Here is a 15,070-nt window from a genome sequence, read left to right as displayed (position 1 = left end):
CACCCAGTCTTTGAAAATCTTCAATTAAATCTTCAACTCAATTTTGTCCAATATAATATTTGTATTAATCATTTGGTAATTTCATACAATGTACCCTGAACACTTCTTATTCCTTCCAGGTCAATCCTCATGCCCCCACTACAAAAGAAGAAGAAGGAGGAGCAGGAGCAGGAGGAGGAGGAGGAGGAGGAGGAGGAGGAGGAGGAGAAGGAGAAGGAGAAGGAGAAGAAAAAAGAAGAAGAAGAAGAAGAAGAAGAAGAAGAAGAAGAAGAAGAAGAAGAAGAAGAAGAAGAAGAAGAAAGAAAGCAAATAAATAAACAATACCAAGTGTTGTTCATATACTCATTGGAGCATGGTCCAATTCCCGGTGGTCAGTCCCTTAAGTAAAATTGAGTCCTTTCCCAGCCTCAACCCCCCTGCCAGAAGTAAGGATTCTTTTCAACAGCTTTCTGTCTGGACTGTTTGGTTGTTGTTTTGGGGGGTGGGGAGTGGAGCAGGGGTTAGCACAAAAAACTTCAATGTCTCTCATTCTCAGTTATGTTTGCAGTCATCCATACCACAACAAAAGAAACTTCCATGAACATAGCAGCCAGCAGCAGCATGGATCATAGATATCAATATGATCTTTGGCATTTGCCAGGACTGCAGGAATCAACATGGTTTTTTTTAATTTTTCTTTCTTTCTTTATTTATTTATTAAATATTTCAGTCTCTTCCCCACCTCCGCCTCCCCTTTCCCTCCCCCTCCCCCAATACGTTCCCCCTCCCTCTTCAGCCCAAAGAGCAATCAGGACTCTCCGTCCCGTGGGAAGTCCGAGGAAAACCCTCCTCCATCCAGGTCTCGTAAGGTGAGCATCCAAACTGCCTAGGCTCCCACAAAGCCACTACATGCAGTAGGATCAAAGACCCATTGCCACTGTTCTTGATGTCTTAGTAGTCCTCATTGTCCGCTATGTTCAGTGAGACCGGTTTTAACCCAGGCTTTTTCAGACCCAGGTCAGCTGGCCTTGGTGAGTTCCCGATAGAGCATCTCCATTGTCTCAGTGTGTGGGTGCACCCCTCGCAGTCCTGAGTTCCTTGCTCATGTTCGCTCTCCTTCTGCTCCTGATTTGGACCTTGAGATTTCAGTCCGGTGCTCCAATGTGGGTCTCTGTCTCTGTCTCCTTTCATCGCCTGATGAAGGTTAATATTCAGGAGGATGCCTATATGTTTTTCTTTGGGTTCTCCTTCTTCTTTAGCTTCTCTAAGAACCCGAATTGTAGGCTCAATGTCCTTTATTTATGGCTAGAAACCAAATATGAGTGAGAACATCCCATGTTCCTCTTTTTGGGTCTGGCTTACCTCACTCAGGATAGTGTTTTCTATTTCCATCCATTTGCCTGCAAACTTCAAGAAGTCCTTGTTTTTTACTGCTGAGTAGTACTCTAATATGTATATATTCCATACTTTCTTCATCCATTCTTCAATTGAGGGGCATCTAGGTTGTTTCCAGGTTCTGGCTATTACAAACAATGCTGCTATGAACATAGTAGAGCATATATTTTTGTTGCATGATAAGGCCTCTCTTGGGTATATTCCCAAGAGTGGTATTGCTGGGTCCATGGGTAGGTTGATCCCAAATTTTCTGAGAAACCGCCACACTGCTTTCCAGAGTGGTTGTACAAGTTTGCATTCCCACCAGCAATGGATAAGTGTACCCCTTTCTCCACAACCTCTCCAGCATAGGCTATCATTGGTGTTTTTGATTTTAGCCATTCTGACAGGTGTAAGATGGTATCTTAAAGTTGTCTTGATTTGCATTTCCCTGATCGCTAAGGAAGTTGAGCATGACCTTAGGTGTCTTTTGGCCATTTGAACTTCTTCTGTTGAGAGATCTCTGTTCAGCTCAGTGCCCCATTTTATAATTGGGTTGATTAGCCTTTTACAGTCTAGTTTCTTAAGTTCTTTATATATTTTGGAGATCAGACCTTTGTCAGTTGCGGGGTTGGTGAAGATCTTCTCCCAGTCAGTGGGTTGCCTTTCTGTCTTAGCGACAGTGTCCTTTGCTTTACAGAAGCTTCTCAGTCTCATGAGGTCCCATTTATTCAATGAGGCCCTTACTGTCTGTGCTGCTGATGTTATACGTAGGAAGCGGTCTCCTGTGCCCACTTGTTGTAGTGTAGTTCCCACTTTCTCTCCTATCAGGTTCAGTGTGTTCAGACTGATATTGAGGTCTTTAATCCACTTGGACTTGAGTTTTGTGCATGGTGACAGACATGGATCTATTTTCATTTTTGTACAGATTGAAATCCAGTTTTGCCAGCACAATTTGTTGAAGATGCTCTCTTTTTTCCATTGTATAGTTTTAGCTCCTTTATCGAAAATCAGTTGCTCATAGGTTTGTGGATTAAAGTCAGGGTCTTCTATACGGTTCCATTGGTCGACTTCTCTGTTTTTATGCCAATACCAAGCTGTTTTTAATACTGTAGCTCTGTAATAGAGTTTGAAGTCAGGGATGGTAATGCCTCCAGACGTTCCTTTATTGTATAAGATTGTTTTGGCTATCCTGGGTTTTTTATTTTTCCATATAAAGTTGATTATTGTCTTCTCCAGATCTGTGAAGAATTTTGATGGGATTTTGATGGGGATTGCATTGAATCTATATATTGCTTTTGGAAGAATTGCCATTTTTACTATGTTGATCCTCCCAATCCAAGAGCAAGGGAGATCCTTCCATTTTCTGGTGTCTTCTTCTATTTCGTTCTTCAAAGTCTTAAAGTTCTTGTCATATAGATCTTTCACTTCCTTGGTCAGGGTTACCCCAAGATATTTTATGCTCTTTGTGGCTATCATGAAAGGTGATGCTTCTCTGATTTCCCTCTCTGTTTCCTTATCCTTACTGTATAGGAAGGCAACTGATTTTTTCGAGTTGATCTTGTATCCTGCCACATTACTGAAGGTGTTTATCAGCTGTAGGAGTTCTTTGGTAGAGTTTTTGGGGTCGCTTATGTATACTATCATATCATCTGCAAATAACGAAAGCTTAACTTCTTCCTTTCCAATACGAATCCCTTTGATCCCCTTATGTTGTCTTATTGCTATTGCTAGAACTTCAAGCACTATATTGAAGAGGTATGGAGAGAGTGGACATCCTTGTCTTGTTCCTGATTTTAGTGGGATGGCTTTGAGTTTTTCTCCGTTTAATTTAATGTTAGCTGTCGGTTTGCTGTAAATAGCTTTTATTATATTTAGGTATGACCCTTGTATCCCTAGTCTCTCCAATACCTTTATCATAAAGGGGTGTTGGATTTTGTCGAATGCTTTTTCAGCATCTAATGAAATGATCATATGGTTTTTTTCTTTCATTTTATTTATATGGTGGATTACATTGATAGATTTGCGTATGTTGAACCAGCCCTGCATCTCTGGGATGAAGCCTACTTGATCATAATGGATAATTTTTCTAATGTGTTCTTGAATTCGGTTTGCCAGTATTTTATTAAGAATTTTTGCGTCGATATTCATGAGTGAGATAGGCCTGTAGTTCTCTTTCTTGGTTGGGTCTTTGTGTGGTTTTGGTATCAGGGTAACTGTAGCTTCATAAAAGGAATTTGGCAATGACTTTTCTGTTTCTATACTGTGAAATACATTAAGGAGAATAGGTATTAGCTCTTCTTGGAAGTTCTGGTAGAATTCTGCATTGAAACCATCTGGTCCTGGGCTTTTTTTAGAGGGCAGATTTTTGATAACTGCTTCAAGTTCTTCGCGACTAACAGGTCTATTTAGATCTTTCACCTGGTCTTGGTTTAGCTTTGGTATATGGTACTTATCTAAAAAGATGTCCATTTCTTTTGTATTTTCCAGTTTTGTGGCATACAGGCTCCTGTAGTAAGATCTAATGATTCTCTGAATTTCCTCTGTGTCTGTGGTTATGTCCCCCTTTTCATTTCTGATCTTATTTATTTGCGTGTTCTCCCTCTGTTGTTTAATTAGTTTGGATAGGGGTTTGTCTATCTTGTTGATTTTCTCCAAGAACCAACTTTTTGTTTCATTGATTCTTTGGACTGTTTTCTGTGTTTCTATTTTGTTGATTTCTGCCCTCAGTTTGATTATTTCCAGTCTTCTACTCCTTCTGGGCACATCTGCTTCTTTTTTTTCTAAAGCTTTCAGGTGTGCTGTTAAGTCCCCAATGTATGCTTTCTCCGTTTTCTTTAAGTGGGCACTTAGTGCTATGAACTTTCCTCTTAGCACTGCTTTCATCGTGTCCCATAGGTTTGAGTATGTTGTCTCTTTATTTTCATTAAATTCAAGGAAGACTTTAATTTCCTTCTTAATTTCTTCCTTCACCCAGGTGTGGTTCAGTAGTTGATTGTTCAGTTTCCATGAGTTTGTCGGCTTTCTGGGGGCAGCATTGTTGTTGCCTTCTAACTTTAATCCGTGGTGATCTGATAAGACACAGGTGGACACTGATATTCTTTTGTATCTGTGGAGGCTTCCTTTGTTTCCGAGTATATGGTCAATTTTTGAGAAGGTTCCATGAGCTGCAGAGAAGAAGGTATATTCTTTCCTATTTGGGTGGAGTGTTCTATAGATGTCTGTTAAGTCCATTTGTTTCATTACCTCCAGTAATTCTCTTAATTCTCTATTAGGTTTCTGTCTGATTGACCTGTCCATTGGAGAGAGAGGTGTGTTGAAGTCTCCTACTATTAGTGTGTGTGGTTTGATGTCTGCCTTGAGTTCTAGTAATATTTCTTTTATATAAGTGGGTGCTTTTATATTAGGGGCATAGATATTCAGAATTGAGATGTCATCCTGATGAATTGTTCCTGTTATGAGTATAAAGTGTCCTTCTCGATCTCTTCTGATTGATTTTAGTTTGAAGTCCGTTTTGTTGGAAATTAGTACGGCCACACCTGCTTTTTTCTTAGGACCATTTGCTTGAAAGACCTTTTCCCAACCTTTTACTCTGAGTAGATGCCTGTCTTTGTGGTTGAGATGTGTTTCTTGCAAACAGCAGAATGTTGGATCCTGTTTTCGTATCCAATCTCTTAGCCTGTGCCTTTTTATAGGTGAATTGAGACCATTAATATTAAGTGATATTAATGACCAATTGTTGTTTACTCCGGTTATTCTTATTGTTTTTTTGGTAGTAGAGTTTGTGTGTGTGTCCCTTCTTTGAGTTGTGCTGGTGAAGGTTCACTAGATGCCTGAGTTATTGTAGTCAGTGTTGGCATTGTTGGATTCCTTGGGTTGCGATTTTCCTTCTATTACTTTCTGTAGAGCTGGATTTGTGGCTACGTATTGTTTAAATTTGTTCTTATCCTGGAATGTCTTGTTTTCTCCATTGATAGTGAACACTAGCTTGGCAGGGTACAGAAGTTTGGGTTTGCATCCATGGTCTCTTAGCTTTTGAAGTACCTCTATCCAGGACCTTCTGGCTTTCATGGTTTCCATAGAGAAGTCAGGTGTAATTCTGATCGGTTTACCTTTATAGGTTACTTGGCCTTTTTCCTTTGCAGCTCTTAATATTCTTTCTTTAACCTGTCTATTTTGTGTTTTGATTATTATATGGCGAGGGGAAGTTTTTCTTTGATCCAGTCTGTTTGGTGTTCTGTATGCTTCTTGAATATTCAAGGGGATAACTTTCTTTATGTTGGGAAAGTTTTCTTCCATAATTTTGTTAAAAATATTTTCTGGGCCTTCGAGCTGTGATTCTTCTCCTTCTTCTATTCCTATAATTCTTAGGTTTGGTCTTTTTATTGTGTCCCATATTTCTTGAATGTTTTGTGATGAGAATTTGTTGGCTTTGCTGTTTTCTTTGATCAGTGCATTTATTTTCTCTATGGTGTCCTCAGCATCTGAGATTCTTTCTTCTATCTCTTGTAGTCTATTGATTATGCTTGTTTCTGTAGACTCTGCTCGTTGGCCTAGATTTTCCATATCCAGCTGTTCTTCCCTTTGTGTTCTCTTCCTTGCTTCCCTTTCAGTTTTCAATTCTTGCACTGTTTCCATTACCTGTTTGATCGTTTTTTCTTGGTTTCCCAGGGTCTCATGTACATATTTACTTAATTCTTCGAACTTTTTGTTATTCTTCTCATCCATTTCTATAAGGGTGTTTATTACATATTTTTTAAGGGATTCTATTGCTTTCATAAAGTCAATTTTTTCCACTTCTTCTGTGTTAGGGTGTTCAAATCTTTCTGTTGTAAGATCTTTGGGATCTGGTGTTTTCATGTTGTTTTTCTGATTAATGGGTGATGTTCTGCCTTGGCGCCTGCCCATCTCCTCCTTTCAATGCTATCTAATTGGTCTTTTAAAATCAGATCAGGTTTCTCTGCTGGCCAGAGGCTTCTCTTACTAATTGCCCTCGCTCTGTTTCCTGGCTCCTGCTGGGGGCCAAGAACCCTCTCACCCCTAAGAAGGGTTTTCCGGAACCGGTCCCGGCTCCCCGTTTGCCAGGGCCCTCGCCAACCAAAGGCCTACCTCTTTGATTTAATTGTAGTGGGGCGATCTGCTCTCGGTGTTGCCGCTGGTCCCTGCCGCCTGCGACCTCTGCCGCTGCGCTGGTCCCCTCCAGTCTCGGCGGCAGCCGTCGTTGCCTGCCTGCGCCTCCCAGCTCCGTCTGCCGGCGCGGGCGCCTCCCAGCTCCGTCTGCCGGCGCGGGCGCCTCCCAGCTCCGTCTGCCGGCGCGGGCGCCTCCCAGCTCCGTCTGCCGGCGCGGGCGCCTCCCAGCTCCGTCTGCCGGCGCGGGCGCCTCCCAGCTCCGTCTGCCGGCGCGGGCGCCTCCCAGCTCCGTCTGCCGGCGCGGGCGCCTCCCAGCTCCGTCTGCCGGCGCGGGCGCCTCCCAGCTCCGTCTGCCGGCGCGGGCGCCTCCCAGCTCCGTCTGCCGGCGCGGGCGCCTCCCAGCTCCGTCTGCCGGCGCGGGCGCCTCCCAGCTCCGTCTGCCGGCGCGGGCGCCTCCCAGCTCCGTCTGCCGGCGCGGGCGCCTCCCAGCTCCGTCTGCCGGCGCGGGCGCCTCCCAGCTCCGTCTGCCGGCGCGGGCGCCTCCCAGCTCCGTCTGCCGGCGCGGGCGCCTCCCAGCTCCGTCTGCCGGCGCGGGCGCCTCCCAGCTCCGTCTGCCGGCGCGGGCGCCTCCCAGCTCCGTCTGCCGGCGCGGGCGCCTCCCAGCTCCGTCTCTCAACATGGTTTTTGACTGCAGCACAGAACATGGATATTAATATGGCCGTTAACTGCAGTATGGACCTGGGACACCAATATGGCCTCTGGCGGCAGCATGGACCATGGAAGTCTTTCAAGGAGACTTAATCCAGAAAAAAAACCATCCATCATCTTGTATATCTTGCTGTTGCTGATAGTCAGGATGATTGTGTGGTCGGGCAGCATTTCCAGGGGTAGCACAATCTCCAAAAGGCTGTACACTACCCTGCCTTCTCTGCTAGTAGCCCTGCTGGTATCCCAGGCTTGGCCATCATGTTTGCAGGCAACAGTCAACGTTATGGGACCCCTCCCCCTCTCCTTCTCTCAGCAGAGTGAGCAGTGGAAGCAGCAGGAGCAGTGGCATCTCCATCCTGCCTGCCAGGTATTTGGACAAAGCAGTGGCACCAGCCTAGTGGACATAATTGGGAGAGGCCAGCCTGGTGGTGGCCTAAGCCTTTCAGTGGCCTGGGGACTGGCCCTACTTAGCAAGACACATTCCTTTGTCCACCATGGCCATGCTCTGGTTCCTGTCACTAAGTATTGTGGCAAGACTTGGAGTTGTAAGCTAGAAAAAAACCGTTAAATCCTCAGAGATTTCGAAACAGTTACAGAGCTTAGAAGATGGGAATGGTGAGAAAGATGTAAACTTTGGAGGCTTGGTTTAAGAAGTTCCAGAGGGAAACAAAGACTAGTAGGTATTGATTCCCAGTAATTGGGTTCCTCTGCCGATGCAATAAATCCTATCAGGTGGAAATAATAAGACCATGTTTCAAATATCCTGTAGGCATGGTTTTGAGCTGACCCTTGGCGGGCTTTTTGAAGGGCAGGGCCTGGAATGTGAGGAGAGGGGCCACGGTTATCAGCTAAATATCTGGACAGGGTTTAGAATGGGAGAAGGAGATTGGAGCTGTGATTCCCAAAAAAAAAGGCTATCAGGGATGTTTATGGTTTCTGGTCAGCTAAGGCTGAAGAATCAGCTATGATTAACAAGATATCAACATTATGAGGAAAAATATTCTAGGAAATATTTTTGGGGACCAATATACAGAAACTGTGGTCCGGAGGATGGCAAAGTCTGCAACTCAAGCTGGCAGGCAAATTTGATATTGTACAAGAATCTTCTACTTGGTACCAGTTTCTGGTGGCATGGAAGGTACAGGTGAAAGCAGTCACGAAGAGCAACTGAAGCTCAGCACTATGAGAAGCCAGACGGGGCCGCGGATGACAGTAGAGCCTTGGTTTCCATAGAGAACCCGCATGTGGGAGATGCATGAACCGTGTAATGATCACCAAGAGCAGCGGCAAGTTAATAGACTCAGGCATGCTCCATTCTGTGGTAAGCTGTACGTGCTGTATATGTCAGAGCCAGAGGAAAGGAGCTGCCTGGGCCCTTTGGAGCCCAGAAAACCAAGAGTGAATTCTAGATGTCAAGCACTGAACTGCTTAGCTATTTACAAATATCCCCTGTCTTAGTTAGGCAATTTTATTGCTGTGAAGAGATACCATGACTATGGCAAGTCTTATAAGCAGAACATTTAATTGGCGTGGCTTGCTTACAGTCACATATTCAGTCTAGTATCATCATGGCGGGGAGCATGGTGACGTGCTGGCAGATGTGGTGCTGGCATAACAGCTGAGAGTCTTATATCTTGCAGGCAACAGGAAGTTGACTGAGATACTACGCAGTATCCTAAGCCCAGGAAACCTCAAAGCCTGCCCCCACAGTGGCATATGTCTTCCAACAAGGCATACCCACTCCAAAAAAGCCACACCTCCTAATAGTGCTGCTACCTAGGTGATTAGGGGGCCCAATAATATTCAAATTACCACATTTTATTTCCTGGCCCCCATAAGCTTGTAACAATATCATAATGCAAATTTCATTCAGTACAACTCCAAACGTCCACATAGACTATCACTGTCTCAACAATGTTTTAAAGTTCATGCACTCTCTTAACTGTTATCACCTGTAAAAAACCACAATCAAAAAACAGAATACATACTTACAACATATAGGAGCACAAGATACACATTACCATTACAAAATGCAGGTCAGGGGACATAGAAAGCAAATAGTGAACCAAAGCAAGACCAAAACCCAGCTGGGCAAATGATAAAATCTCCATCTCCCTGACTGATGTCAAAATGCTCTTCAGATCTCCAACCCCATTCAGCTTTCTTGACTGCACCACACTTCTTCTCTTGGGCTTGCTCCTCTCCCTACCAGCACTCTCTTGACAGGTATCCCACAACTCTGGCATCTCTAACACTTTAGGTTCTCCGAGACAATCCAGACTTCAATTTCACTGCTTCATGTAATGGCCTCTCTTCTAGGCCTCTCTCCAGGAATACTCCTAACACACGCTTGGCCTCACCAGCTTTGTTCCATAACTCTTTTCTTTTATTCTTAAACTTAAAACCAGAACTGTGTGGCTGAAGCTGCCAATTTCTGCTACTTTCTGAGGCTGGAACATGGACCCCTCATTCAATTCCAACTTCATCTTTTCTGTCTTTCACTGCCTAAGTTTGGCTGTCCTAAAGCTTGCTGGGTAGATCAGATTGGCTTCAAACTCAGAGATCTGCCACCCTCTGCCTCCTGAGTGCTGGGATTAAAGTGCGCACTACAAGATACTGCTCTAAACTTTTCTTCATTTCCTTTTGAAAAGTTAAAAACTTAGCTGAATGGAATTTTGCCTAGAGGTCACCACTCCCTTTACTCCATTTCTTAAACCATTTATTTCCTTGACTTAGCTCCATTCCACTTTCTGGTGCTCTTTTTCTCCTCAAAAGTTACATTTTGTAATTTTTCCAGCTCAGCTTACTCATTTTATACTTTTCATTATAAATCTTCATTAGAGTTACCACTAATAACCACATGACAGGGTCTGTGCTGGACTGTCTTGAGATTTCTTCTGCCAGTGAATTAATCCAAAACAGTTCACTTGCACCTCAGGGACTCTTGAGATAAGGGCAAAAGGCGGCCACTTTCTTCACCAAAATATCACTAGTCTCTAGGCCACATATTAACATTCTTCTCCCCTGAAACCTCCTGGGTGAGTCCTCAAGAGTTCAAATAATTCTCAACTTCTCTGTTTTCCATGCTCCTACTAGTATGACCCATTAAGCAGAACTTAAAGCATTCCACTGCCTTCCTAACCCAAAGTATCAAAGAGCAAATTCCTCTGAACAAAACCTATTCTGGCCTATCACAGAAATATCCCAGTCCCTGGTACTAACTTCTATTTTAGGGTCTTTATTGCTGTTAAGAGACACCACGACCAGGGTAATTGTCATAAAGTCAAACATTTAATTGGAGTGGCTCACTTGTAGTTTCAGTGGTTCAGTCCACTATCCTCACAGCATGGATCATGGTGTCATAAAGATAGGCATGGTGCTGGGGTAACAGCTGAAAGTCCTACAACTTGCAGGTAACAGAAAGTCAACTGAGACACTGGGCAGGAAACTTGAAGCCCTCCTCCCACAGTGGCACACTTCCTCCAACAACGTCATACCTACTCCAACAAAGCCACACCTCCAATTAGTGCCACTACTTATGAGATTATGGGGGCCAATTACATTCAAAATACCACATTACCTTATGGTGTGTACAAATGTATGAATGTAAACACAGCTCTCCACATTGACTATTCTCTTTAGCACTGACCAAACACCAGCAGTGTGTCACAGCAGACAATACTCCTCTCTTGTTCTTACCTTACACCCCATTCTTTCAATCAGCTACAACCTGATCATACATCAGAGGACCTGAGGTGACTCCAAAGTATTCATTTAATTCTGATTCTCATCCTCTAAAGTAGGTGCTCTTAGGAAGATTTTATTGTCATCTTCTTTAATAAGCACTTCCTAAACAAGCACTCCTCGGATAAAGATTCTAATTACTCCTGACTAACTGAGGTTGTTCAGATGAGAATAGCACTCCCAAACCTCAAAGTGGTTCATCTTCATGTCCACTTCCATTCATCGTTTAAATAAAACATGGAAACCCAAGCTAAATAACAAAATCAAAATGAAATACTCAAAGGAGGAAAAGAAGAATTAAAATGAAAAGCAGACTAGGAAAAGCAGCAAAGAAAATCCAAAAATATAAATATAACCCTAAATCCAATATAAAAATAATTATGTGAAATGTAAACATTCAAAAACTACCAATTAAAAGACAGATTGATATAATGGATAAAAACAAGACCCAACTGTGAACTCTCCAGGCAGAGGTATTTTAAAGCAATGAATTACGGATGTACTAAAGATGAGAGAATGTGGAGACCCCCTATACCTGCATAAATGGGAAGATAGTCATACTCCTGTATAAAAATTAGGTAACTGAACATTAAGAGGAAGGAAATTATAAGTAAGTGCAATAGCCTAAATTTTTATATACCTAACAACAAATAAAAGCCCCAAATTGAAGATAGGGTGACAAAAATAATAAAAGGGGCTGAAAAGATGGCTTAGCAGTTGAGTGCTTCTTGCTCTTACAGAGTACCCGTTCAGTTTCCATTGTTCAGGAGGCAGTTTATAACTCCATTTCCGGAGGATACCAAAAAATCTTCTGAATTCCTCAGGCTCCTCCACACATGGGGTACACATGCATATATTCAGGCACAAAAGCAATAAACAAACAAATAAATAAAGATTTAAAATGTTTATTAGAAGAAATTATAAATGGAGCCTTCAGCCCTTCTGTCAATAATAAATAAGCAAGTAGAAACAAAATTCATAAAGAAATAGAAAAACAAAATAATACCATAGTCAAGTAGATCTAACCATCATTTATGGAGTGTTCAATATAATAACTACAAAAATATTTTTAATATTTCTAAAAAATAAAATTTTGAATATAAAAATAAATATTTAAAATAAAAATAACTTTTTCTTATAATGTGATTTAACATTTTCCAGAAGAGACTACATTATTGGTCATAAAACAAACTTAGTAGTTTAAAAGAAAATAATGCAAAGTTTCAAGGCAGGATAAAATTAAGCTTAAAAAATTCAAAAACGGAAATAAAATAACAAAAAATCCAAACTATTGAAATTAAGAGTCATCCATATAAATAGTCAAGAGATCAAAAAGAAAATCAAATAAAAATTAAAAAATGAAGGAGTTAAATGTTGTAAAAATTGAGGGATACAGGTCAAGTAGCTTCCAGAGGTAAGTTTATGACAACAAATGACTATTAGGCAGATGCCCTGGAGCCAATTCTGCTTAAATGAATGTTCTGCCACAGAGAGAAAGACTATGGTGGAGATATGGAAGAAACCAGCTTGTGTATTCAAGCTCTGCCAGACTTCAGAATAGCAGCAAGATTAGCGATATGTCACTCAGTAATTCTACACAGGAATATTGTGGCAGTTTGAATAAAGTTAGGCATCATAATCTAGGGAGTGGCACTATTAGGAGGTGTGGCTTTGTTGGAGTGAGTATGACCTTGTTGGAGGAAGTGTATCACTGTGGGGGTGGGATTTGAGGTTTCCTATGCTCAGGATCCCACTCAGTGACTCAGTAAACTTCCTGTTGCCTTCTGACAAGATGTAGCCAACATCATGTTTGCCGGCAGACCACCATGGTCTCTACTCTGATGACAATGGACTGAACCTCTGAAAGTGTGGACAAGCCACCCTAATTAAATGTTTTCTTTTATAAGAGTTGCTGTGGTCATAGTGTCTCGTCACAGGAATAGAATCCCTCACTAAGACAGAAGTTGGTACCTGGGACTAGGGTGTTATCGTGATAGACCTGACCATGTTTTTGCTTGGAGTAATATAGACTTTGGAAGTTTGGGTTAGGAAAGCACTGTAATGCTTTCAACACTGTCTTATGAGCCATAATAGTAAGAGCATAGAAGATAGTGGTGCTGGATATAATTTAATAAGCTGTGGGGATCTAGAGATTTCAGAGAAGAATGTTAAGATGTAGCCTGGAGACTAGTCTTGTGATATTTTGTTTTGGAATGATCTTTTTATAAACTGTGAAGATGTGTCACTCTGATTGGTTCAATAAAAATCTGAGCAGCCTATAGCTAGGCAGGATTTCCAGGCACAGAGGACGAGGGTGGGGAAGAAGGGTGGGATTGCCAGGAGACACCATGGATGCAGAGCAAGAAGCATGGATTACAAATTAAAGGAAATCGAGCCACATAAAAAATGTAGATTAAAAGATATGGTTTAATTTAAGTTATAAAACCAGTTAGAAACAGGCCTAAACTATTGAACAAGCTTTCATAATTAATAAGTCTCCATGTCAATTTTTGTGAGCTGGTGGCCCAAAAAGAAAAGCTGGTCTACAATATTTTAATGAAGAAATTGACTGCTTTTGACCCTTGTCCCGAGAGTCTTCCTGAGGCTAAAGTGAAGAGTTTTAGATTAATTCCATTGGCAGAAGAAATTTCAAAACAGCCTAGCATAGGCTGTCATGTAGATATTAGTGGTAATGCTAATGAAAATTTATAATGTAAAGGAGTAAGCTGAGCAGGGTATATTACAAAATGTAAATTTTGAGGAGCAAGGGGGCACCAAAAGTGGAATAGAGCTAAGTCCCGTGTCAAGGAGATGAAGATTAAGAAATGGAATAAAGGGAGTGGTGACTTCATGGCAAGATCCCACCCAGCTGAGTTTCTTTTTTTTTTCTTTTTTTTTTTTTAGCATAGTATGTCTTTTATTTCATACCAAAACCTTTAGAAAAACAATTGCAGAACATTTTGACGCCTATGGTGAAGGCCTATGACCGAGAGTCTCCTTGGTTCTGTAATCAATTTCTTTTTTTTTAATTTTTTAATCTCTATTCTTTTTTTAATTTATTTATTTATTTATTAAAGATTTCTGTCTCTTCCCCACCACCGCCTCCCCTTTCCCTCCCCCTCCCCCAATCAAATCCCCCTCCCTCATCAGCCCAAAACGCAATCAGGGTTCTCTGCCCTGTGGGAAGTCCAAGGACCACCCACCTCCATCCAGGTCTAGTAAGGTGAGCATCCACGAAACTGCCTAGGCTCCCACGAAACCAATAGGTCCAGTAGAATCAAAAAACCCGTTGCCATTGTTCTTGAGGTCTCAGTAGTCCTCCTTGTCCGCTATGTTCAGCGAGACCAGTTTTGACCCAGGCTTTTTCAGACCCAGGCCAGCTGGCCTTGGTGAGTTCCTGATAGAACATCCCCATTGTCTCAGTGTATGGGTGCACCCCTCGCGGTCCTGAGTTCCTTGCTTGTGCTCTCTCTCCTTCTGCTCCTGATTTGGACCTTGAGATTTCAGTCCGGTGCTCCAATGTGGGTCTCTGTCTCTGTCTCCTTTCATCGCCTGATGAAGTTTAATATTCAGGAGGATGCCTATATGATTTTCTTTGGGTTCTCCTTCTTATTTAGCTTCTCTAAGAACCCAAATTATAGGTTCAATGTCCTTTATTTATGGCTAGAAACCAAATATGAGTGAGAACATCCCATGTTCCTCTTTTTGGGTCTGGCTTACCTCACTCAGGATGGTGTTTTCTATTTCCATCCATTTGCCTGCAAACTTCAAGAAGTCCTTGTTTTTTACTGCTGAGTAGTACTCTAATATGTATATATTCCATACTTTCTTCATCCATTCTTCAATTGAAGGGCATCTAGGTTGTTTCCAGGTTCTGGCTATTACAAACAATGCTGCTATAAACATAGTAGAGCATATACTTTTGTTGTGTGATAAGGCCTCTCTTGGGTATATTCCCAAGAGTGGTATTGCTGGGTCCATGGGTAGGTTGATCCCAAATTTCCTGAGAAACCTCCACACTGCTTTCCAGAGTGGTTGCACAAGTTTGCATTCCCACCAGCAATGGATGAGTGTATCCCTTTCTTCACAACCTCTCCAGCAAAGGCTATCATTGGTGTTTTTGATTTTCGCCATT

General features: G+C 42.2%; 1 long non-coding RNA gene across 1 annotated transcript in view; it reads left to right on the top strand.

Annotated features, from left to right (window-relative positions):
• LOC126501873 (uncharacterized) overlaps window positions 1–212 on the top strand; it is a 53,866-nt gene extending 53,654 nt beyond the window's left edge. The window contains exon 3 of the long non-coding RNA XR_007591814.1: window positions 120–212. This is a non-coding gene — a long non-coding RNA (uncharacterized lncRNA). The remainder of the gene's footprint in view (window positions 1–119) is intronic.
• The last annotated feature ends 14,858 nt before the right edge of the window (window positions 213–15,070 follow it).

Source organism: Alexandromys fortis, unplaced genomic scaffold (genome assembly GCF_014885135.2).
Source record: "Alexandromys fortis isolate MF-2015 unplaced genomic scaffold, M_Fortis_MF-2015_v1.1 scaffold_5, whole genome shotgun sequence".
Lineage (NCBI taxonomy): Eukaryota > Metazoa > Chordata > Mammalia > Rodentia > Cricetidae > Alexandromys > Alexandromys fortis.
This window is presented reverse-complemented; position numbering and strand designations above follow the sequence as displayed.